Source organism: Corylus avellana, chromosome 4 (assembly GCF_965113065.1).
Source record: "Corylus avellana chromosome 4, dhCorAvel1.hap1.2, whole genome shotgun sequence".
Taxonomy (NCBI): Eukaryota; Viridiplantae; Streptophyta; class Magnoliopsida; order Fagales; family Betulaceae; genus Corylus; species Corylus avellana.
In genome coordinates this window covers 14,194,777-14,221,095 of record NC_142493.1, presented here as the reverse complement: position 1 = coordinate 14,221,095, position 26,319 = coordinate 14,194,777, and the positions used below count along the sequence as shown (strand labels likewise).

At 35.4% G+C, this 26,319-nt stretch overlaps 1 pseudogene; it reads left to right on the top strand.

Moving 5' to 3' along the window:
• The window catches only part of LOC148586353 (uncharacterized), a 97,927-nt pseudogene extending 76,970 nt beyond the window's left edge, over positions 1-20,957 (top strand).
• The last annotated feature ends 5,362 nt before the right edge of the window (positions 20,958-26,319 follow it).

Sequence of the window (26,319 nt, the reverse complement as noted above, 5' to 3'; positions counted from 1 at the left end):
CAAACAATAGTATAGCAGGCAAATACGAGATCATTCCCATGAGGATTGGTAAATTATGTTTAAAAGTAATTTTCTATTTAATTAAACATATAAAATTCAATTGTCATGATTGAATTAAAATACAGAAATAAAATAAAAGATAAACTAAAAAAAAAAATGATTAGAGTTTTGATATCCACCACTAATTAGACTAATTAGGATAATAATATGCCAATGCGCCAATCATACTGGTATATTTAATGTTTGCCAACCTATGGGTATGTGTGTCTACTCCTTCAACTATTGATTTCCTTAAGCAAGGAATTAGGCATGGATGTCTACTCTAATTCTTTTCTTTTTTAAAGGATTTAGCATGTGTGTCTACTAATTTGTTCTTTAAGAAAGTATAAATTTGTGAAAATCGACAAACACATGAGGCCTAGGGCATGGGTGTTTACTCCCGGTTCCCCATGTTGATTAACCTAAGAACTCGGTGCGGATTTCTTTTGTTACTCTTATTAAACCCATGAATCAATCATCCAAATTGATTTAATTAACTAGTCCATACTGTTGTGCAAATTTATTTAACTCGCAAGTGCACGAATCAATTGTAGTTTAATGGATTGCAAGTGCGAGGTCGATCACATAGAGAATTGTATTTTTGAAAGAGCAATTTATATCTAAACTAATTAAATCATAATCTAGTTCCAAAAGGGTTTTGATTTTTTGAGTTTTGAAAATGAAAGGATAAACATAAACTGAATAAAATAAGTAAATCTAAGGATAAAGGTACTAAGGTTTGGGAATTCACACTCACCAAATCATAACAACATACTTTATGTTCATCAATATTAATCTGAAGTTCTCACAAATTAAATCATAGATATGTTTTACTATGCTTCAAAAAATTAATCAAAACCATCCCATGTATCCATTCATTGACCAAATCACAAAAGGAATCCAAATTCAATTAAAACACCAGATGTATCCGTAGAACAAATCACAAGGGATATCCAATTTTTATGAGTTAAAAGCTAAGCAATCAATCATATGAAATTATCTCAAATCATCACATGTATCCTTGAATCACAAGAGATATCCAAGAATCACTCTATACAATTGATTAGAAGTAAAAAAATTGAAATATAAAACCCAATAAAATCAGAATAATAAAAACTTACATAAAAGTGATGTTGTGCTTCATCAGTGAGGCTTCATCCCCAACCTTAGTTGGGAATTTAGCTCCACATAAAAATAAAACCTAAACTAAAGAAAACCTAAACTAAAAAGAGAAAAACTGTAGAATTTTGCTCTCTAGGATTGTGTGTCTTTTTTTGAATGCAAAGAAGTTTATTTATAGGCTTAGGGAAGTCCTGGAAGCCCAAGTAAACCTAGATAATTCGGACGTCTGTCTCCCAGTCAAAATAGAAGTCTGAAATCGGAATAGGATTCGTCCAGATTTGTGTCCTTTAATTGCGGGGTGATTTTGGCATAGAAACTGTCCGAATTAGGAAAATCATATTTCATAACAAATTGTAGTATTTTGAGTTAGCTTTCCAATGCCATTTGAATCACTTCAATCTGATATTTGAGAAGAAAGTTACGGTCAAAATACTGAGACGTGTGCAGAATCTAAATTTGAATCCGATCCGAAATCTTATCCAATCTGATCTTTTATCCAATTTAATCTGATTTAACCTATTTCTTGGATTGGTTAAACTTAACCACATCATCTAGGTCTTCTCAAAGTATTCGTTCTTCAAAAATTTGCATTTTTCCCTTTAAAGCTGTAGTTTTTCTTCAATGACCTACAAAATACTAAAAACACAAAACTAACACAAAATATTAAATAACGACACAACTAAAGGATTAACTAATGTAAATAAAGGGGTCCAAATATGCAATATTTGGCACTTATCACATACCACATGCATATGTTGATTAGGCAAACACATATGAGGAATTCAAGATAACAGGAATTAATCAAGTTAAATACATCAAAATATAATCGTAGAAAAGGCGCCAATATTGCAATCCTAAAAAGACATGATTAGGGCTTCAATCTAACCCTAATTAACATATAAACTATATAATAAAAAATAAAAGGTGGAAGAGAAAAAAAACCCAAACTCCTCTTGATCTCGCCTTCGGTTCATTTCCAGAGCTTGTGCCTCTTTCTCCCCACTTTTTCCTAGAAGCTAAGAGGTCTATTTATAGGCCTTTAGAAGTCCTTGACACACTAGTAAACCTAGAAAATTCGTAGGGTTTAGTCCTATTACAAGTGGGACTTGGAAAACCCTAATATGGAAGGAAAGGGCATTCTAGCCGCAGCTCATTATTCTCCAGCGCATGGGTGCAATCGATCGCAGCCCGTGTGTGCTCGATCGCACGTCTGTGATCGAGCCTCCTTGTTTGCGCATTGTAGTTCGCTCGATCACAGGACCCCTGCGATCGATCGCACTACCAGAGCCTCCAACTTTTCCCAAATTTTCTCTTTAACCTCAATACTTCTAGGCTTTCTTCCTTTTCTTCCAAGGGCCTACAAAGACATAGAAAATATAGAAAAGGAATAAAATGGCATAAACTAACAGCACTAAAGAATTAACACATATAAGTTTAAGGGTTAAAATATGAATATTTTAGCACTTAAGCGCAAGAAAAACCCTGCCTACCTCCTGTCCCTCCAGCAAGGGAAGGATGAGTCGTTGAAAGAGTACATGCTGAGATTCAATCGGGAGAGGTTGACAATGGAAAAGGTCAACGATGAAACAGTGCTTTCGGCTCTGATGAATGGAATCAAGGCAGAAGGGCCACTGATGGCCGAGCTTGCTGGAAGAAGAAGTTGGTAACTCTTTCACAGTTTATGAGTAAGGCTGAGGAGTTCATCAATCAAGAAGAAATGATTGGAGCTTTAATGAAGTCCAAGGTGGAACTCCACCTAGCCAAACCCAATGGCAAAACACAAACAAAGGGTTCAGGAAAGAAGAGGAAGGAGGAGAAAACACCTTTTAAAAGTCTACAAAAGAAGGGAGAGTTGCAATGCCAGTAGGGCCGAAAATTAACTCCGTTAAATACCAGTGTGATCAATGTGTTCATGGATATTAAGAGCGACCCGAACTTCAATTGGCCAACAAAGATGAGGACCCTTTATAACAAGCGTACCAATCAGAGATACTGTAAGTATCATAACGATCATGGTCACTCAATTGAAGAGTGCATATCTCTGTGTTACGAGATAGAAAATTTTATTAGAAACGGCAAACTGGTGTGGTTTTTGGCCAAGGAGCAAAACAGAGGTAGAGCCCCTCAAGAGCCTCTACGAATAGTTGAAGGCCCTGAAAGAAGACAAGATGATCGTGTTGTTAGACAAAGACACGATGACGAACCAAGGCAGGCTCAGGCTGGCTACCAGAATCCTTGAAATCAAGATGTGATTGGGGAAATTCATACGATATATGGGGGGTTGGCTGGTGGAGGTGAGTCAAGCTCAGCAAGGAAAGCTCACTCTCGAAGAATGAACACAAAAGAGGTTCTCTTTCTTGAAAGACCATTCAAATTCCAAAAGAAAAATCCGATGATTTTGTCTTTCTCAAAAGAGGATGCAGAAGGGGTGGCCATGCCTCATGATGATGCGCTTGTGGTTACGGTAATTGATAAGTGCTAAAATATTTATATTTTCAGCCCTTAACTTGCATGTTTTAATCCTTTGGTTTTGGTTAATTAGGACATTTTACTGCCTTTTTGTATTTTCTTTGTTTTATAGGCTTTTGGAAGAAAAGAAAGCATTTCTGGAAAAATTCCAAGCTTAAAGGGGCAAATTGGGAAGACCTAGAGGATATGGTTAAGCTTAACCAATCATGGTTAAAGTTTAATCAAATAAAGGAAATGATTAATTCGGAATTTCTCAATTTGAAGTCAAATCGGATTGGATGCAAAATTGGATTCTGAATACGTCTCGGTATTTTGATCATAACTTTCATCTCAGATATCCGATTGAGATGATTCAAGCGGCATTGGAAAGCTAACTCAAACTAATACAATTCATTGTGAAATAGCATTTTCCCAATTCGGAGCGCCGCAAGGCCAAAATCATGCCGCAAGATAGAACCGCAATTCTGGGCGAATCCTATTCCGATTTGGGCTTAGGTTTTCTTTATCCTAATTGGGCTTGGACTTAAATCTCCGAAATTCCTAGGATTACTAGGGCTTCTAGGGCTCTCCTAAGCCATATAAATAGACCTCTAAGCCTCACAATTGGAGGAGGCCGTTTTAAGCTGAATTACGACGTATTGCCGTGGGGAAGCTTTTGCTTTGTTTTCCATTGTAAGTTTTATTCTTTCGATGATGACAATTCAATTGGTGATTATTTTTGTTATCATGAGAGGCTAAATCTTTCAACTAAGGTTGAAGATGAAGCTTCGTCATTGACAAACTCATGTATTCTCGTATTTTGTTTATACAATTTTGACTTCGAATAAGGATGTTGTAGATTTTCATTCAATTGCTTGATTTATATCTTTTAATTGAATGTGATGAACTATTATGTGTTGGAGTTGGATATTTGATGTATTTCATCCTTCGGATACATCAAATCATTCGATTGAAATCGGATATCCGTTGTGATTCGTTAACCAAACGGATACATAGGATGATTTAATTTCGAATCGGATATTTGTTGTGATTTGTAAAAATGGGTGGATTCATTGAATGATTTAAACTTGATATTTGTAAAACATCGAATATAGTTTTTCGATTGTAGGAACAAATACGAGAATATAGAGTTAAGATTTGGCGAAGTGAATTCTAAAACCTTAGTGTTCTTTACCATTTTATTTCATTATTTTCTTTAGTTTATGTTTTATTTTGCACGACAAAAATCACAAAATTCGGAACTAGGTTAAAATAGAGTTGGTTTAAATAGAAATTGGTTTACACAACACAAATCCCTGTGGATTGACCTCGCACTTGCACACACGCTATATTGCACACGACTCGTGCACTTGCGAGTACAATTAAATTTGTACATCAGTAATAGTAGCTAATCATGCCATTCATCGAATTCTAGTGGACAACAGAAGCTCGGGTGATATATTATATTGGCCAGTCTTTAAACAGATGGGAATCGACTGAGATAGGATCAAGCCATTTGGTTCACCACTAGTTGGATTCGAAGGAGAGCAAGTTCAACTTATTACACTTATCTCTCTTCCTGTTACAATGGGAACAAGCCCCGAACAAGCAACGGTGATGGTAGATTTCTTGGTGGTGGACCGACCATTTGCCTACAACGCAATTGTCGGTCGGCCAGCATTAAACAAGTTGAGAGCTATCACCTCAACTTACCATTTGAAGATGAAGTTTCCAACATAAGTTGGAGTTGGAGAAGTGAAGGGAGATCAGGTGGCAGCGAGGAAGTGTTATAACACTTCTATGAAGAAATCTTTAGAGCCTGCGCCCCTTATGATTAGTAATGTGGATAGCAGAAAGGAAGGTGAACAAGAAGGAGAGACAGGCGAGGATCTGGTAGAAGTGTCCATGGGAGAAGGAAGAGTTGTGAAGATTGGTTCTCAACTAACCCCACATGTTCGAGAAAGTCTCATCAACTTTCTTTGGAATAATGTAGATGTGCTCGCATAGACTCATGAGGATATGCCAGGAATCAATCCTGAAGAAATACTTCACCAGTTGAACATTGACCCAGTGATGAAGCTGTTGTGCAAAAATATACCTAAATTAATAGGTAAATAATTCTACGTTTTAACTCGCAAGTGCACAAGATCAAAACAATAGTATAGCAGGCAAATACGAGATTATTCCCACGAGGATTGGTAAATTATGTTTATAAATAAATTCCTATTTAATTAAACATATAAAATTCAATTGTCACGATTGAATTTAGATAAAAGAAATAAAATAAAAGATAACCAAAAACTAAAAAGGATTAAGGTTTTGATATCCACCACTAATCAGACTAATTAAGATAACAATATGCCAATGCACCAATTATACCAGTATAATTAATGTTTGCCAACCTAAGGGCATGGGTGTCTACTCCTTAAGCTATTGATTTTCCTAAGCAACGAATTAGGTATGGGTGTCTACTCTAATTCTTTTCTTTCTTAAAGAATTTAGCATGGGTGTCTACTAAGTTGTTCTTTAAGAAAGCATAAATCTGTGGAAATCGACAAACACACGAGGCCTAGGGCATGGGTGTCTACTCCCGGTTCCCCATGTTGATTAACCCAAGAATCCGGTGTGGATATCTTTTGTTACTCTTATTAAACCCAGGACTCGATCATCCAAATTGATTTAACTAACTAGTCCATACCACATGCATATGTTGGCCAGACAGACACATATGAGGAATACAAGATAAGATGTATTAATCAAGTTAAAAACACCAAAATATAATTGTAGCAAAGGCGCCAATATTGCAATCATAAAAAGACATGATTAGGGCTTCAATCTAGCCCTAATAAAAATATAAACTACATAACAAAAATAAAAGGGTGGAAGAGAAGAAAAACCCAAACTCCTCTTGATGTAGCCTTCAGTTCCTTTCCAGAGCTTGTGCCTCTTTTCTCCACCACCTATTCCTAGAGGCTAAGAGGTCTATTTATAGGCTTTAGAAGTCCTTGTTAAACAAGTAAACCCAGAAAATTCGTAGGGTTTTAATCCTATTACAAGTTGGAGTTGGAAAACCCTAATATGGAAGGAAAGGGAGTCGGTCCGCAGCTTCTAGAATTCTCCAGAGCATAGGTGCGATCGATCGCAACTTGTGTACGATCGATCACAGTGCGATCGATCACACTACCAGAAATTCCAATTTTTCCAAAATTCTCTCTTTGAGCTCAAATCTTCCAGATTTACTTCATTTTCTTTCAAAAGCCTACAAAAGCAAAGAAAGTACAAAAAGGAAGTAAAATGGCCTAATTAACCAAAACCAAAGGATTAAAACATGCAAGTTAATGGCTGAAAATATGAATATTTCAGCACTTATCACACCCCCAAACTTACATATTACTAGTCCTTTAGCAATACAAAACTAAAAACAAGAATGGAAAAACATAAAACAAGAGATAAATCCATCTTTCGTGGGATGTACGATTGCATTTAGCGTATGCAACAAGCCTTTTAAACCCCTAGGAATTCACTAGTGAACGAGTGAAGTCTCGTGAGGGTTTTCCAGAAATGTTACCCACAAACATCATGCAAGAGTTCATGTTATCCCAACTTAAGGTATCACTCAAAACCATGATTCTCATTCATTAGCAAGCTTAAAAAGATAAACTCCATCTTCACAATGAATTGAAATTTTAAAATTTAATTACTCACCAAAGACATGCTAAGACATCACAAGTTTGAAAATAGGGTAAAGTGAACTAGCACATAAATATGAAGCTTCCAATTAGTTTTAATGTGCAATGTCTCAATATCTCAAAGTTCACTGAAATCCCTATTAGAATGGACAACAATGGCATATTTTTCTTTTTTCTTTTTTTTTTTTTTTTCTTTTTTTTTTTTTTCTTCTTTCTTTGTCAGGTTGTGCAATGCTTGATTCCCTTAAGCTTTCTAATTGACCCATGTAACGAGTGTTAAGTCAATGACTCCAAAACCGGATGGTTTTAGGGCATTAGGTGTAGAGACACCCCTAGGACTTACTAACTCGAGTCAAAAAGGCTACGAAACCAAACTAACCATGACATTAACCAAATCAAAATTCTTCACCTTTTGACGTGAACATTCAATGCTTTGAGGCAAGAAGTCCAGTTACTCAGAGAAAAGCTTATCAATGATCATATTTTTTTCTTTTTCTTTTTTTTCATTTTCATTTTTTTTTTTCATTTTCATATATATATGCCAAGGTATCCATCTAATAAATCATCCAGTTTCACTTAAGACATAGAAACACACACATTAAACTTTCATGTCATACCCCACAAATTATGTGCTAATGTGCTTGTGTAAGATCAAATCAAACATGTGAATTCTCAACTGTCCTAAGCAAGTAACCAACTGAAAAACTCAATTATTAGATCATGTATTCAAAATTTTAAGCTCACTGATGAAATTAAATCACAATTCTTAAGATCAACCAAAATTTTAAGACAAACATGAACATGCATATATTTTTTTCTTCTTTTTGATTTTTTCACAAATAAAAAGAAAATAAAACTGGGACAAAGTGTGTGCAAAATGTCTCCCATACCCCCAAACTTAAATGACACATTGTCCCCAATGTGTCTACATAAAGGAAAGAGTGTACCCGGGAGATGGTCAACATTGTCTTGGAAAGCATGGCTCATAACACACCCCCAAACTTGAAGTGAAGCACACTTGTCCCTGCGAAATAAGAAAACACAAAAACAAGTAAACAGAAACAAAACTAAAATAAAAATTGAACAGAACAAAATAACTATGGGATGCTGCCAAGTGCGTTCGATCGCACATGTTGTGCGTTCGATCGCACTAACAGAGTGCGGTAGCCTCACAGATGGAGACTGGCGCTCGATCGCATGTGTGGTGCGATCGATCGTAGGAACAGAATGGAAAAGAAAACGACATAACACCAAAAACACCAAAAATACTAAACACAAATGAAAACACAACAAAATATAATTCAAACTACAAAATAAAAGGATATGCTATGGAATGCCTCCCATGAGCGCAAAGTTTAACGTCTTCAGCCAGACGGTTGTTCTTCCTTCATTCTCTTATTTCTGTCCTGAAGATGAGGTTCTAGGATTGGGTATTGTTTGGGATGGAAATCCACCCTGTTTCCTTTCACTCAGCTCCTTAGCCATTTGCCCCATTTGGACTTCCAATCTTTGCATAGCTTGCTCAGTTTTTGCATTGAATTGTCTTTGATCATTCATGAATTCCCTTTGGCCCTTGTTGAATGGTCCTCTTAATTTCTGGATCAAGTGGAAGGATGGTTGAGGATTGAGATCGACGACCTTGCATAAGAAGAATTTTCCCTTATGGTCACAGCAGCTTCAGTACTACTGTGCGAAAGTCCTCTGGAACTGTGCTCGATCGCCGGGCCCTGCGCTCGATCGCAATGATAGAATGCCAGGTGCTTTAACCTGAAACAGAACACAGAGAAACACAAAAACAAAAACAAAAACAAAGGCAAAATAAAAGAAAATAGAGAAAAATAAAAAAATAAAAATGGACATACAAGATTGAAATCAGCAGCTTCAGTACTGCTGTCTGGCTGTGCGCTCGATCGCAGTGCACTTGTGCTCGATCGCACAGCTGCGCTCGATCTCCCTGGAATGGGCGCTCGAGCGCACTGTCGCAAAACATAAACATATAAGGCTCACAGATAGCTATGCGCTCGATCGCAGTGAGACTGCGCTCGATCGCACTGCCACAAATTAGATGAGATTTGCGGACAGAACAGAAACGAAAGACAAAATAAACAGAAATATAAAATAAACAAAATAATAAATAAATAAAAAATATGAACAAAACAGAGCAAAGAAAAATAAGAATAAATAACAGAATTATAAACAAACAAAAACAAAGAAAATTAAATAAGCAAAATTAAATCAAAACAGAATTAGATTAGAAACAGATAAGTAAACTAAAAAAATATTTTTACCTTTTATTTATTTATTTATTTATTTTGATAAAACAGAAATAAAAATAAAAATAATAGACTGGAAACAAAAACAAAAAAAATAGAAATATGAAAATAATAATAATAATAAAAATAAAGGCAAAATTGCTCCCTGCAAATGTGCTCGCTCGATCGCAGTAACAGAATGCTATCTCCGCAAATCTGAAACAAACAGAAAATTAAGAAAGAACGGATTTTTTTTTTTTTTTGATTTTTGATAGAGTTAAAAATTAAAATAACAAAACTAAAGGAAAATAATTCTAAACAAAATTTAACACAATCCCCGGCAACGGCACCAAAAACTTCTTGTGCAACAATATACCTAAATTAATAGGTAAATAATTGTACGTTTTAACTCGCAAGTGCACAAGATCAAAACAATAGTATAGCAGGCAAATACGAGATCATTCCCACGAGGATTGGTAAATTATGTTTAGAAATAAATTCCTATTTAATTAAACATATAAAATTCAATTGTCACGATTGAATTTAGATAAAAGAAATAAAATAAAAGATAACCAAAAACTAAAAAGGATTAGGGTTTTGATATCCACCACTAATCAGACTAATTAAGATAACAATATGCCAATGCGCCAATTATACTAGTATAATTAATGTTTGCCAACCTAAGGGCATGGGTGTCTACTCCTTAAGCTATTGATTTTCCTAAGCAACGAATTAGGCATGAGTGTCTACTCTAATTCTTTTATTTCTTAAAGGATTTAGCATGGGTGTCTATTAAGTTGTTCTTTAAGAAAGCATAAATCTGTGAAAATCGACAAACACACGAGGCCTAGGGCTGGTCAACATATGTGTGTGTGCTTGATTAACATATGCATGTGGTATGGACTAGTTAGTTAAATCAATTTGGATGACCAAGTCCTGATTTTAATAAAAGTAACAAAAGAAATCTACACCGGGTTCTTGGGTTAATCAACATGGAAAACCGGGAGTAGACACCCATGCCCTAGGCCTCATGTGCTTGTCGATTTCCATAGATTTATGCTTTCTTAAAGAACAACTTAGTAGACACCCATGCTAAATCCTTTAAGAAATAAAAGAATTAGAGTAGACACCCATGCCCTTAGGTTGACAAACATTAGATATACATAACATGATCAAAGCATTGGCATATTGATATATTATCTAAATATAATTAATGGTGGATATCCAAGCCCTACCTTTTTATTATCATCAATTCAAAAATTCAATCTTTGTTTTGTTTTACTTTTGGAATTAATTTTAAGCAAAATTAGCAATCCTCGTGGGAATGACCCCGTACTTGCACCCTATACTACTATGTTGACCTCGTCCATTTGCGGGTAAAATATACAATTATTTACCTATTAATTTAGGTAGATATTTGTAAACAACAAGTTTTTGGTTCTGTTGCCGGGGATTGTGGCGAATTTTGTTTAGAATTATTTTCCTTTAGCTTTGTTATTTTAAATTTTAAATTTTTATTCTGTTTTTATCAAAAATAAAAAAAAATCAAAAGTATTTTTCTGTTTCTTTTTATTCCTCTGTTTTTGTTCTACTTCAGCTCTGCGGTGCCTACATTCTATTACTGCGATCGAGCGCACTACCCTGTGATCGAGCGTAGTACCAGGGAGTATTCGAACAACAACACTGAAGCTGCTGTGACTACAGGGGCAAAATCTTTTTATGCAAAAATTTGACGGGACCATTCAACAAAGTCCTAGAGACAACTCCAACACGGAGGAAGAGGAAGAAGTTGAGGTAACAATGGAAGATCTTTTAGAAAACCCGCCACCAGTGCAAAGGCCCATGAAACAGTCTTTCATCCCAAGAAACCTCAACCAGCCATCATGCATTGCCTATCAACCGGAGGTGGAAGGCGAAGTTCTTTGATCTCTGCAAGCTTCAGCACATTCAAGGCCTAACTCCAGAGAAACTCAGGTTAGTCTTATTCCCATTTTCTTGAAAGACAATGCTAAGTTGTGGTATAATTCCTTGCCTGCAAAATCCATTCATACTTAGGAAGAGTTGTCCAGTAAGTTCCTGAAGAAGTTTTTCCTAGGTTAAAAGACAAGGCAGCTTAGAAGGGAGCTACAATCGTTCCAACAAAGAGATGGAGACCTTTTCTTTGAAGCATGGGACCACTTTAATGCGCTGCTTCTTAAGTGTCCAAATCACAACATATCTCGAGATGACCAGGTACAAATCTTTTATGAAAGGTTAGATGATTTTAACAAGGGTGTTGTTGATACAACTTGTGGAGGTGTGCTGATGGAAAAGAGTAGTGAGGAAGCCATAAAGATTTTTGAGATGTTGAGTGAACACATCCAACAATTCCCATCTAGAGGGAGGCAATGTGTAAGGAGCAAAGGCAGGAATGAAGAACACAGCGGAGTGCAAAATCAGTAGCTGCCATGCAGAAGACATTAAATATGCTTGTACATTCCATGATGACTCAGAACATCTCTCCCATGCAGCCAGCCACCCAACTCCAGGTATATGCCATATGTTCTCATTTAGATCACACTACTGAGACTTGCCTTTTGTATTCATCTGCAGATCAGGAGCAAGCAAATTATGTAGGACAACACAATTATCCTCCCAAGAATAATCCATACTCCAACACCTATAATTTAGGGTGGCGCAACCACCCCAATTCATCATGGAGTAATAGTCGGAATATTCTAAACCCACAAGGACAACAAGGCACTCCACAACAAGCAGTTCAACTAGCTTAGGAGCCACAGAAGGATGACCTAGCAAGTATTGTACGACAATTTGTGATTGCGCAACAACAAACCAATGCCAAGAATGATCAGTCCACACAAAGGACCGAGCAAGCTATTCAAAGACTGGAAGTGCAAATGGGGCAAATGGCTAAGGAATTGAGTGCAATAAAGCAGGGTGAATTTCCATTCCAAACAATACCCAATTCATGGGGTCACCAGCAACTAAAAGCAATCACAACCCTCAGAAATGGCAAGGTCATAGGAACTAAAGAGCCACCTCAAGCATCTCAAGATGAAGCCTCGACATCCAAGGTATGTAAAATGGAGAAGGTGAATGCACCACCCTTCCCTCAAAGGTTAGTCAAACCAAAGAAAGAAAAGCAACTTATGGATATTTTTGAGACCTTGAGGAAAGTAGAAATCAACATTAATTTATTAAATGCAATTAAACAGATTCCTTCATATGCTAAATTTTTAAAGGATTGTTGCACTAACAACAGGAAGTTTCAGGAGCATGAGACAGTGGCCCTAACAGAGGAGGTAAGTGTAGTTTTGCTAAGAAAATTACCACCAAAGCTAATAGATCCGGGTAGTTTTACCATTCCTTGCAGGATAGGAGACCAGGATGCATTGCTCGATTTGGGAGCTGGGGTCAATTTGCTGCCATACACTATATATGAAAAGCTAGGTTTGGGGGAGCTTCAACCAACTTCTATCACCTTATAATTGGCAGACAGAAGCATCAAAAGACCAAGAGGTATACTTGAGGATGTGTTGGTGTTGTGCAAATTTATTTAACTCGCAAGTGCACGAATTAATTGTAGTTTAATGGATTGCAAGTGCGAGGTCGAACCTACAGAGAATTCTATTTTTGAAAGAACAACTTATATCTAAACTAATTTTACCCTAACTTTGTTCCAAAAAAAAGTTTGAATTTGAAGTTTTGAAAATTAAAGGATAAACATAAACTAAATAAAATAAAACAAAAGGTAAAGACTAAGGTTTAGGAATCCATACTCACCGAATCATAACATCATACTTCCATGTTTATCAATATTAATCTGAAGTTCTCACCATTAAAATCTTAGATATGTTTTACTATGCTTCAAACAATTAATCAAAACCATCTCATGTATCCATTCATTGCACAAATTATAAAAGAAATCTAATATCAATTAAATCATCAGATGTATTCGTAAATCACAAAAGATATCCAATCTTAATTGAAACACCAAATGTATCCGTAAAATAAATCACAAGGGATATCCAATTATTTAGGCAAATAAAATCAAGCAATAAATTATGTGAAATTATCTTAAATCATCAAGTGTATCCTTGAATCACAAAAGATATCAAAGAATCACTCTACACATTGAAAAGAAGTAAAACAATTGAAATATTAAACCCAATAAAATCAGATAAATAAAGACTTACATGAAAGTATTGATGTTCTTCATTGGTCAGGCTTCATCCCCAACCTTAGTTGGGAATTTAGCTCCACATAAAAATAAAACCTAAATCTAAAGAAAACCTAAACTAAAAGGAGAAAAACTGTATAATTTTGCTCTCTAGAATTCTATCTCTCTTCTTGAATGCAAAGAAGTCCATTTATAGGCTTAGGAAAGTCCTAGAAGCCCTATTAAACCTAGATAATTCAGAGGTCTGTCTCCCAGTCAAATAGAAGTCTGAAATCGGAATAGGATTCGTCCAAATTTGTGTCCTTTAATTGCGGGGCGATTTTGGCATCGTTACCGTCTGAATTAGGAAAATCTTATTTCACAATGAATTGTATTATTTTGAGCTAGCTTTCCAATGCCATTTGAGTCACTTCAATCCGATATTTGAGAAGAAAGTTATGAACAAAATACTGAAACGTGTATAGAATCTGAATTTGAATCCGATCCGAAATCTTATCCAACTGATTTTTAATTCGATTTAACCTTTTCCTTGGATTTGGTTGAACTTAACCACATCATCTAGGTCTTCTCAAAGTATGCTTTCTTCCAAACTTCACATTTTTCCCTTTAAAGCTGCAGTTTTTCTTCAACGACCTACAAAATACAAAAAGCACAAAACTAACACAAAATATTAAATAATGACACAGCTAAAGGATTAACTAATGTAAATAAAGAGGTCCAAATATGCAATATTTGGCACTTATCAAACACCCTCAAACTTACGTTTTGCTAGTCTCTTAGCAAAACAAAACGAAAAATAAAATGAAAACAAAACAGAACAAAACAAAACATAAATCCTCTTTCGTGGGATAGACGATTGCATTTAGCATATGCAACAAGCCTTTTACACCCCTAGGCATCCCTAGTGGACAAGTGAAGTTTCGTGAGGGCTTAACAGGAATGATACATACAAACATTGTAGCACTATGTTGTTAACAAGAAAGAAATTTCACATAAACCATGGTTCTTATTCATAAGCGAACTTAAAAAGACAAACACCATCATCAGAATCAAAAGGAAATCCAAAATCACATCACTCATAAATGGACAATTAAGACCTCATATGTTCTGAAATGTGTGAAGTGTAATTAGCATACAATCATAAAGCTTTCAGCTTAAACTCAAGACAAGTTCTATAAAATTTGTAAAACTCTATCAAATGAAACAACCAAGGCAAGATATGCATTTTTTTTTTTAAAAAAAAAACAAAACAGGCTCTGCAATGTCTAACTCCCTTAAGCTTTCTAATTGACCCTTATAACAAGTGTTAGGCCAATGACTCCCAAGCCAGGTGGCTTTAGGGCACTAGATGTAGAACATCTCTAAGGGCTTATTAACTTAAGTAGAAAAGGCTACGAAGCCAGACTAGCCATATCTTAACTCAATACTGAATTTCACACCTTTTGACACGAACACTCAATGCTTAATGAGGCAAGAGGTCCGGTTACTCAGTGAAAAACTTAACATGATTTTTCTTTTCTTTTCCCTTCTCCTTTTATTTTTTATTTTATTTTATTTTTTATATATCTTGCAAGCCAATGGTTATTCATCAATAGGTCATTCAACGAATCTCAAAGAGAACAAGCTTAAGCTCAAACATCATACTTCACAGAAAACATGCTAATGTGCTCATAAAATTTTATCTCAAAACAAGTGAAATCTCTTTTACCCAAAAATAAGTCATGGGACTCAGACTCCTAATGACATAATAATGTGTTCAACCCTTTAAGCAAGCTAATGAAATGCAAATCACAGTCACAGTTTAACTCAACTTGACAACAACATAGCACATTTTTTTTTAACACAAAATGACAAATAAAAATAAACAAATAAGAACAAAAATAAACAATAAGAACAAAAATAAACAGACAAAGTGTTTTTCCATACCCCTAAACTTGAATTACACATTGCCCTCAATGTGTAGTATAGAAATACATTACAGGAAGTAAGAAAATCTGAGTGTGAACAGGGTCAGGGCGTCCCCCAAACTTAAACACCAAAACACCTGTCAACAAAAACTAACAGCAATATTTTTTATTTTTTATTTTTATTTTTATAGAAACAAACATTAAAAGATTAATTGCTGTTAGAAACAAAAACAAATAAAAAGAAATGCAGTATAATGAAAAAGGAAAGAAAGAATTTGTGGAATGAAGTGCTGAAAATAAACTGGAGGAGAAAACTTTACAATGATTCCCCCTATCATGTGGATGTCCAACCAATCCCTTCCACCCCTTCTTCTTCAAAACTTCATACCCTTCTGGAAGGATATTTCGCCATCTTATGTAGAATTGCTTGCTTCGAAGGATCTTTTTAGGAAAGTGGTTCCTAGATTTGTGTGCTTGTGTGCACAAGTCCTTGAGTATCTTAACATAAGATGGCTCTTTGAGATATTCAGGCGATGAAGCTTTGGGCTCTTGATATGGCTCAAGAGGGACAGTGATGCAGGCAGGAGCTTCAGTACTCACTTCCATGTCACTGGGCAGATTAGGATCTGTTGGGGGCTCACTATTCTCATGATGCTCAACTTACTCAGGTGCTCAACTTGCTCCTCTTTCTCTTCCTCCTCTTTGTTATCCACAATTTCCTCACTGTCAAGTGTGATGGTGACTTGGGCATGCTCATGATAAGAATTTTCGAAATCATCCTCATCAATCATGTAGTGCCTTTCAGCCATCAGTTGACTTTGAAGCTCTTCTTCCTCTATTCTGTTGAAGTAAGCAACTAGATGACCGATCTGTCCTTCTATCTTGGTCATGGCCTGCTTAAGTTCTTGTATGTCTCTACCATTAGCCATGTTGGAATTCCTCAGCTCCTGTACAGCTTGATTGGTAAAACCTTTTAGCTCTTGTATAGCTTGGGAGTTGGAATTCTTGAGCTCTTGTATAGCTTGGGAGTTGGACTGGTCGACTTTTTCTATTAATGTTTTCATCATGTATTCCAGTGATGATTATGGTGCAGGCTGTGACACTTGAATGGTAGATTGATAAATAGGAGTTTGAGCATGGTGATTGAACTGCGGATATTCTGACTGGTGCAATTCATCAAATTGGTGAGCATAATTTCCTGTAGCCTGAGCTGATCTTGAGAAATCAGATTGGTTGCTTCAGTCCGAGTTATAACAATTGAAATTTGAATCAAACCCCGGGTTAGAGAAACTGGTGTTCATTTGTTCATATGAAAAGTTAGATCTAACTGCTCTGATTTGGTCTAATTTGTCCCATAAGTCATTAAGCTCAGCTCGCAGATTTGGACAATTGTTTTCCTCATGATTGGATTGAAACAATATGAACATGGTTTATGTGAGTAAAAATTTTGATGGTAGTTAGTAGGAGCTGGTATCCTATAACTTGGAGAGGTATTAAAATTATTAAAATGAAAATTCATGCTTCCCCCTCACTTTTTAGCATGCAGATATCCCACATAAAACATTAACCATTTTTTTTTAAAAAATAAAATAAACTAAAACAAAAAAAAAACTAACACAAATAATAAAATAAGAAAAAATTAAACTAAAATTTAAAAACTCACAAAAAGGACCAAAAATAAATTTTTGGCAAAGATCTACGGAACTGCTGCCTTTGCTGTGAGTGCGCTCGATCGCGCTGATGTGCGGAAGGTGATGCGGCAGAACTGTAAAACAAGCCAAACAAAACAAAAAAAAAACAAGAAAAATCCTTTCTTTTTTTTTTCTTTTTTTTTTTAAATTTTTTTTATTAGTAACACGATTAAAACAAAACAAATTACAAAAAAATAAAATCCTAATTATAACTAGTAGAAGAATAAAACTGATCTAGAAATAAATTGGTTTCAAAAAATAAAAAATTCCCTGGCAACGGCGCCAAAAACTTGTGCAAATTTATTTTTAACTCGCAAGTGCACGAATCAATTGTAGTTTAATGGATTGCAAGTGCGAGGCCGAACCCATAGAGAATTGTATTTTTGAAAGAATAACTTATATCTAAACTAATTTTACCCTAACCTAGTTCCAAAAAAAAGTTTGAATTTTGAGTTTTGAAAATTAAAGGATAAACATAAACTAAATAAAATAAAACAAAAGGTAAAGACTAAGGTTTAGGAGTCCATACTCACCGGATTATAACATCATACTTCCATGTTTATCAATATTAATCTGAAGTTCTCACCATTAAAATCTTAGATATGTTTTACTATGTTTCAAACAATTAATCAAAGCCATCCCATGTATCCATTCATTGCACAAATCACAAAAGGAATCCAATATCAATTAAATCATCAGATGTATCCGTAAATCACAAAAGATATCCAATCTTAATTGAAATACCAAATGTATCCATAGAACAAATCACAAGGGATATCCAATTATTTAGGCAAATAAAATCAAGCAATTAATTATGTGAAATTATCTTAAATCATCAAGTGTATCCTTGAATCACAAAAGATATCAAAGAATCACTTCCACATTGAAAGGAAGTAAAACAATTGAAATATTAAACCCAATAAAATCAGATAAATAAAGACTAATATGAAAGTATTGATGTCTTCATCGGTGAGGCTTCATCCCCAACCTTAGTTGGGAATTTAGCTCCACATAAAAATAAAACCTAAATCTAAAGAAAACCTAAACTAAAAATAAAAAAACTGTAGAATTTTGCTCTCTGGAATTCTATCTCTCTTCTTGAATGCAAAGAAGTCTATTTATAGGCTTAGGGAAGTCTTAGAAGCCCTATTAAACCTAGATAATTTGGAGGTCTGTCTCCCAATCAAAATAGAAGTTTGAAATCGGAATAGGATTTGTCCAGATTTGTGTCCTTTAATTGCGGGGCGATTTTGGCATAGTTACCGTATGAATTAGGAAAATCCTATTTCACAACAAGTTGTATTATTTTGAGCTAGCTTTCCAATGCCATTTGAATCACTTCAATCCAATATTTGAGGAGAAAGTTATGATCAAAATACTGAGACATGTATGGAACCTAAATTTGAATCCGATCCGAAATCTTATCCAATCTGATCTTTAATCCGATTTAACATTTCCTTGGATTTGGTTGAACTTAACCACATCATCTAGGTCTTCTCAAAGTATGCTTTCTTCCAAACTTCGTATTTTTTCCTTTAAAGCTGTAGTTTTTCTTCAACAACCTACAAAATACTAAAAGCACAAAAGTAACACAAAATATTAAATAACGATATAGCTAAAGGATTAACTAATGTAAATAAAGGGGTCCAAGTATGCAATATTTGGCACTTATCAGTTGGTAAAGGTAGGTACATTTATTTTACTTGCTGATTTTATTGTATTGGATGTGGAAGAATCCCCTATGCCATCACCTTTGCCTATTATCTTAGGAAGACCATTTATGAGAACTGCTGATACCACAATAGGTGTGAAAAAGGGTATTGTGAGTTTGAAGGTAAATGGTGAGACAATAGAGTTCAAAATATTCGATGCACTGAAATTACCTCATGATGATTTAGACTGTTATGATGTTTGTATGATCCAAGGTGTTAGTGAGCCAGCTTTGCAGGACCAACATAGAGATCCATTGGAAGCCACCCTCACCTATAGTTTCACAAGGCAGGACATTGAGCCAGAACCTGAAGATGTTACTGATGACATCATTGAAACCGTGCACCTCCTTGAGGCCTCTTCAAAATATTCAAGTAAGTACACTCCTCCCTTTGAGATTCTTGAGCCTACTAATACCTCTCTTGTCCCTTCTATTGTCCAGGCATTAAAGCTAGAATTGAAGCAATTGCCAGAACACCTAACATATGCCTACTTAGGAGAGAACAAGACACTACCGGTCATAATTGCTGCAAATCTGAGTTGTAGGGAAGAAGAAAAGCTGTTGAGATTTCTTAGAGAGCATAAAACTGCATTGGGGTAAACCATTGTTGACATCAAGGGAATAAGTCCAGCCAAGTGCATACATCAAATCTTCCTTGAAGATGAAGCAAAGCCAAGCAGGGATGCACAGAGAAGACTCAATCCACACATGAAGGAGGTGGTTAAGGCAGAAGTATTAAAACTTGTGGATGTGGGCATTATCTATCCCATCTCAGACTATAAATGGGTTAGTCCAGTCCAAGTAGTTCCAAAAAAGAGTGGGATCACAGTGGCAAAGAATGAAGATGATGAGCTGATACCTACAAGAATAACCACTGGTTGGAGGGTATGCATTGATTACAGAAAGCTGAACAAGGTAACGAGAAAAGACCATTTTCCATTACCCTTCATGGATCAAATGCTTGAGAGGTTAGCTGGCCATAGCTACTACTGTTTCTTGGATGGATACAGTGGCTATAATTAGATTGCAATAGCACCAGAGGATCAAGAGAAGACCACCTTCACATGTCCTTTTGGCACATTCGCCTATAGAAGAATGCCATTTGGATTATGCAATGCTCCAGCCACATTCCAAAGATGCATGATGAGCATTTTTTCAGACATGATGAAGAAATTCATTGAGGTATTTATAGATGAGTTTAGTGTTTTTGGGTCTAGTTTCGATGAGTGCCACAACCATTTGAAGAATGTTCTCAAGAGATGTGAAGAATGCAACCTAGTGCTCAATTGGGAAAAATGTTACTTCATGGTTCAACAAGGCATCGTATTAGGTCATGCTATTTCAAGCAAGGGCATTGAGGTGGATAAAGCGAAGATTGACATCATTTCCAAGCTTCCCCCACCTCTGACAATGAAGGGGGAGAGGAGTTTTCTTGGACATGCCGGGTTCTATAGAAGGTTCATCAAGGATTTCTCCAAGGTCTTTAGACCTCACTGTTCATTGCTAGGGAAAGAGGCCAAAGTTTGAATGGACTGAAGAATGCATGACTGCCTTCAACACACTGAAAAAGCTGCTAACATCTGCACCAATAATGTGGGCACCTGAGAAAGAATTATTAGCTGTCATATTTGTTTTGGAGAAGTTCAGGTCATACCTAATTGATTCTAAGGTTATTATATTCACTGATCATGCTACTTTGAGATATTTGTTTGCGAAGAAAGACGCAAAACCTAGATTGATCAGATGGATATTACTTCTGCAAGAATTTGACCTTGAGATTAGAGACAAAAAGGGCAGTGAGAATGTGGTGGCAGATCTCTTATCCAGACTACTCCATGAAGAAGAAGGAGATGAGCTTCCACTGAATGAAAATTTTTCAGATGAGCAATTGTTTGTGTTGTCACAATTACCTACCTAAATTAATAGGCAAATAATTAGATGTTTTACCCGCAAGTGCACGAGGTCAACACAGTAGTACGGTGTGGAAGTACGGGGTCATTCCCACGAGGATTGCTGAATTTTGTTTAAAATTAATTCCAAAAGTAAACTAAAACAAAGATTGGAAGTGAGTTGATAATGATAAAAGGGTAGGGCTTTGATATCCACCACTAATTATATTTAGCTAATATATCAATATGCCAATGTTTTGATCATGTTATGAATATCTAATGTTTGTCAACCTAAGGGCATTGGTGTCTACTCCTTAAGCTATTGATTTTCCTAAGCAACGAATTAGGCATGGGTGTCTACTCTAATTCTTTTCTTTCTTAAAGGATTTAGCATGGGTGTCGACTAAGTTGTTCTTTAAGAAAGCATAAAATTGTGGAAATCAACAACCACACGAGGCCTAGGGCATGAGTGTCTACTCTCGGTTCCCCATGTTGATTAACCCAAGAACCCAGTGTGGATTTCTTTTGTTACTTTTGTTAAACCCAGGACTCGGTCATCCAAATTGATTTAACTAACTAGTCCATACCACATGCATATGTTGAACAGGCACACACATATGAGAAATTCATGAAAATAGGAATTAATCAATTTAGATATCACAACAAGATCATCACAAGGGCGCCAGTATTGAATATCAACTAAACATAACTAGGGCTTTAATCTAGCCCTACTAAATAAATTAGTTACATATAAGTTTGATGTTAAACATCTTCATAACATAAAATAAGAGAAAAGAAAAGAATAAACCCGAAATTTGAACTTGAAGAGCTCAAATTCTTCTCCTTGGAAAGTATATCTATTCTAGAGGCTTAAGGGTCTATTTATAGGCCTTTAGGTATACTCTAGAACCCTTAAAAATCAAAGGGTTTGAGCCCTAGTTCGTTGTTGTGCAAATTTATTTAACTCGCAAGTGCACGAATCAATTGTAGTTTAATGGATTGTGTTGTGCAAATTTATTTAACTCGCAAGTGCACGAATCGATTGTAGTTTAATGGATTGCAAGTGCGAGGTCGATCCCACAGAGAATTGTATTTTTGAAAGAGCAATTTATATCTAAACTAATTAAATCCTAATCTAGTTCCAAAAGGGTTTTGATTTTTGAGTTTTGAAAATTAAAGGATAAACATAAACTAAATAAAATAAGTAAATCTAAGGATAAAGGTACTAAGGTTTGGGAATTCACACTTACCAAATCATAACAACATATTTTATGTTCATCAATATTAATCCGAAGTTCTCACAAATTAAATCATAGATATGTTTTACTATACTTTAAAGAATTAATCAAAACCATCCCATGTATCCATTCATTGACCAAATCACAAAAGGAATCCAAATTAAATTGAAACACCAGATGTATCCGTAGAACAAATCACAAGGGATATCCAATTTTTATGAGTTAAAAGCCAAGCAATCAATCATATGAAATTATCTCAAATCATCAAATGTATCCTTGAATCACAAGAGATATCCAAGAATCACTCCATACAATTGATTAGAAGTAAAACAATTGAAATATAAAACCCAATAAAATCAGAATAATAAAAACTTACATAAAAGTATTGATGTTCTTCATCGGTGAGGCTTCATCCCCAACCTTAGTTGGGAATTTAGCTCCACATAAAAAATAAAATCTAAACCTAAACCTAAAGAAAAACTAAACAAAAGAATTTTGCTCTCTGGGATTGTGTATATTTTCTTGAATGCAAAGAATTCTATTTATAAGCTTAGGGAAGTCCTAGAAGCCCAAGTAAACTTAGATAATTCGGAGGTCTATCTCCCAGTCAAAATAGAAGTCTGAAATCGGAATAGGATTCGTCCAGATTTGTGTCCTTTAATTGTGGGGCGATTTTGACATACTAACTCTCAGAATTATGAAAATCCTATTTCACAACAAATTGTATTATTTTGAGCTAGCTTTCCAATACCGTTTGAATCACTTCAATCTGATATTTGAGCGGAGAGTTATGGTCAAAATACTAAGACATATGCAGAATCTGAATTTGAATCCGATCCGAAATCTTATCAAATCTGAACTTTAATCTGATTTAACCTTTTCTTGGATTTGGTTAGACATAACCACATCATCTAGGTCTTCTCAAAGTATGCTTTCTTCCAAACTTCGCATTTTTCCCTTTAAAGCTGCAGTTTTTCTTCAATGACCTACAAAACACTAAAAACACAAAACTAACACAAAATATTAAATAACGACACAGCTAAAGGATTAACTAATGTAAATAAAGGGGTCCAAATATGCAATATTTGGCACTTATCAAACACCCCCAAACTTACATTTTGCTAGTCCCTTAGCAAAACGAAACAAAAAATAAAATGAAAGCAAGAAACATAAATCCTCTTTCGTGGGAGAGACGATTGCATTTAGCATATGCAACAAGCCTTTTAAACCCCTAGGCATCCCTAGTGGACGAGTGAAGTCTCATGAGGGCTTAACATGAATGATACCCACAAACATTGTGCACTATGTTGTTAACAAGAAAGAAGTTTCACATAAACCCTGGTTCTTATTCATGAGCAAACTTAAAAAGACAAACACCATCATAACAGTCAAAAGGAAATCCAAAATCAAATTACTCATAAATGGACAATTGAGACCTCATATGTTCTGAAATGTGTAAAGTGTAATTAGTACATAATCATGAAGCTTTCAGTTTAAACTCAAGATAAGTTCCATAAAATTTGAAAGAATCCCTAACAAATGAAACAACCAAAGCAAGATATGCATTTTTTTTTTTTTTAAACAGGCTCTGCAATGTCTAACTCCCTTAAGCTTTCTAATTGACTCATATAACAAGTGTTAGGCCAATGACTCCCAAGCCAGGTAGCTTCAGGGCACTAGATGTAGAACATCCCTAAGGGCTTATTAACTTAAGTCAAAAAGACTACGAAGCCAGACTAGCCATATCATAAATCAACACTGAACTTCACACCTTTTGACGCGAACACTCAATGCTTAATGAGGCAAGAGGTTCGGTTACTCAGTGAAAAACTCAACATGATCTTTCTTTTCTTTTTCCTTCTCTTTTTTCTTTTTTATTTTTTTATATCTTACAAGCCAATGGTTATTCATCAATAGGTCATCCAACAAATCTCAAAGAGAACAAGCTTAAGCTCAAACATCATACTTCACAGAAAACATGCTAATGTGCTCATAAAAATTTATTTCAAAACAAGTGAAATCTCTTTTACCAAAAAATAAGTCAAAGGACTCTGACTTTTAATGACATAATGATGATGTTCAACCCTTTAAGCAAGCTAATGAAATGCAAATCACAGTTATAGTTTAACTCAAACTTGACAACTACATAGCACAATTTTTTTTTTTTTTTTTCAAATTTTTTAACACAAAATGATAAATAAAAATAAACAAATAAGAACAAAAATAAATAGACAAAGTGTTTTTCCATACCCCCAAACTTGAATTACACATTGCCCTCAATGTGTAGTATAGAAATACATTACCGGAAGTAAAGAAATCTCAAGGTATGAAAAAGGCTAGGGCGTCCCCCAAACTTAAACACCAAGACACCTGTCAACAAAAACTAAGAGCAATATTTTTTTCATAGAAACAAAACATCAAAAGATCAATTGCTGTTAGAAACAAAACAAATAAATAGAAATGCAATATAATGAAAAAGGAAATCAAAAATTTGTGGAGTGAAGTGCAGAAAATAAACTGGAGGAGAAAACTTTACAGTGCTTCCCCCTATCATGCGGATGTCCAACCAATCCCTTCCACCCCTTCTTCTTCAAAACTTCATACCCCTCTGGAAGGATGTTTCGCCATCTTATGTAGAATTTCTTGCTTTGAAGGATTGTCTTAGGAAAGTGGTTCCTAGATTTGTGTGCTTGTGTGCACAAGTCCTTGAGTATCTTGACATAAGATGGCTCTTTGAGATATTTAGGCGCTGAAGCTTTGGGCTCTTGATGTGTCTCAAGAGGGACAGTGATGCTGGCAGGAGCTTCAGTACTCACTTCCATGTCACTGGGCAGATTAGGATCCATTGGGAGTTCACCATTTTCATGGTGCTCAACTTGCTCAAAGTGCTCAACTTGCTCATCTTTCTCTTCCTCCTCTTTGTTATCCACAATTTCCTCACTCTCAAGTGTGATGGTGACTTGGGCATGCTCATGATAAGAATTTTCAGAATCATCCTCATCCATCATGTAGTGTCTTTCAGCCACCAGCTGACTTTGAAGCTCTTCTTCTTCTATTCTGTTGAAGTCAGCAACTAGATGACCGATCTGTCCTTCTATCTTGGTCATGGCCTGCTTAAGTTCTTGTATGTCTCTGCCATTAGCCATGTTGGAATTCCTCAGCTCTTGTACAGCTTGATTGGTAAAACCTTTTAGCTCTTGTATAGCTTGGGAGTTGGAATTCTTGAGCTCTTGTATAGCTTGGGAGTTGGACTGGTCGACTTTTTCTATTAGTGTTTTCATCATGGCTTCCAATGATGACTGTGGTGCAGGCTGTGGCACTTGAGTGGTAGCCTGATAAATGGGAGGTTGAGCTTGCTGATCGAACTGCGGATATTCTAAGTGGTGCAATTCATCAAATTGGTGAGCATAATTTCCTGTAGCTTGAGCTGACCATGAGAAACCAGATTGGTTGCTCCAGTCCGAGTTATAACAATTGAAATTTGAATCAAACCCCAGGCTGGAGAAACTAGTGTTCATTTGTTCATATGAAAAGTTAGATCTAGCTGCTCTGATTTGGTATAATTTGTCCCATAAGTCATCGAGCTCAGCTCGCAAATCTGGACAATTGTTTTCCTCATGATAAGGATTGAAACAAAATGAACATGGTTTATGTGGGTAAAAATTTTAAGGATAGTTGGTAGGAGCTGATGTCCTATAACTAGGAGATGCATTAAAATCATTAAAATGAAAATTCATGCTTCCCCTCACTTTTTAGCATGCAGATATCCCACATAAAATATTAACCAATTTTTTTTTTTTAAATAAAATAAACTAAAAGAACAGCTAACACAATAAAAAAAAAAATGAAAATGAAAATTTAAAAACTCACAAAAAGGACCAAAAATAAATTTTTGGCAAAGATCTACGGAACTGCTGCTTTTGCTATGAGTGCGCTCGATCGCGCTGATGTGCGGAAGGTGCTGCGGCAGAACTGTAAAACAAGCCAAACAAAACAAAAAGCAACAAGAAAAATCTTTTTTTTTTTTTTTTAAGTAATACGAATAAAACAAAACAAATTGCAGAAAAATAAAATCCTAATTATAACTAGTAGAAGAATAAAACTAATTTAGAAATAAATTGGTTTCAAAAATTGAACAATCCCCCGGCAACGG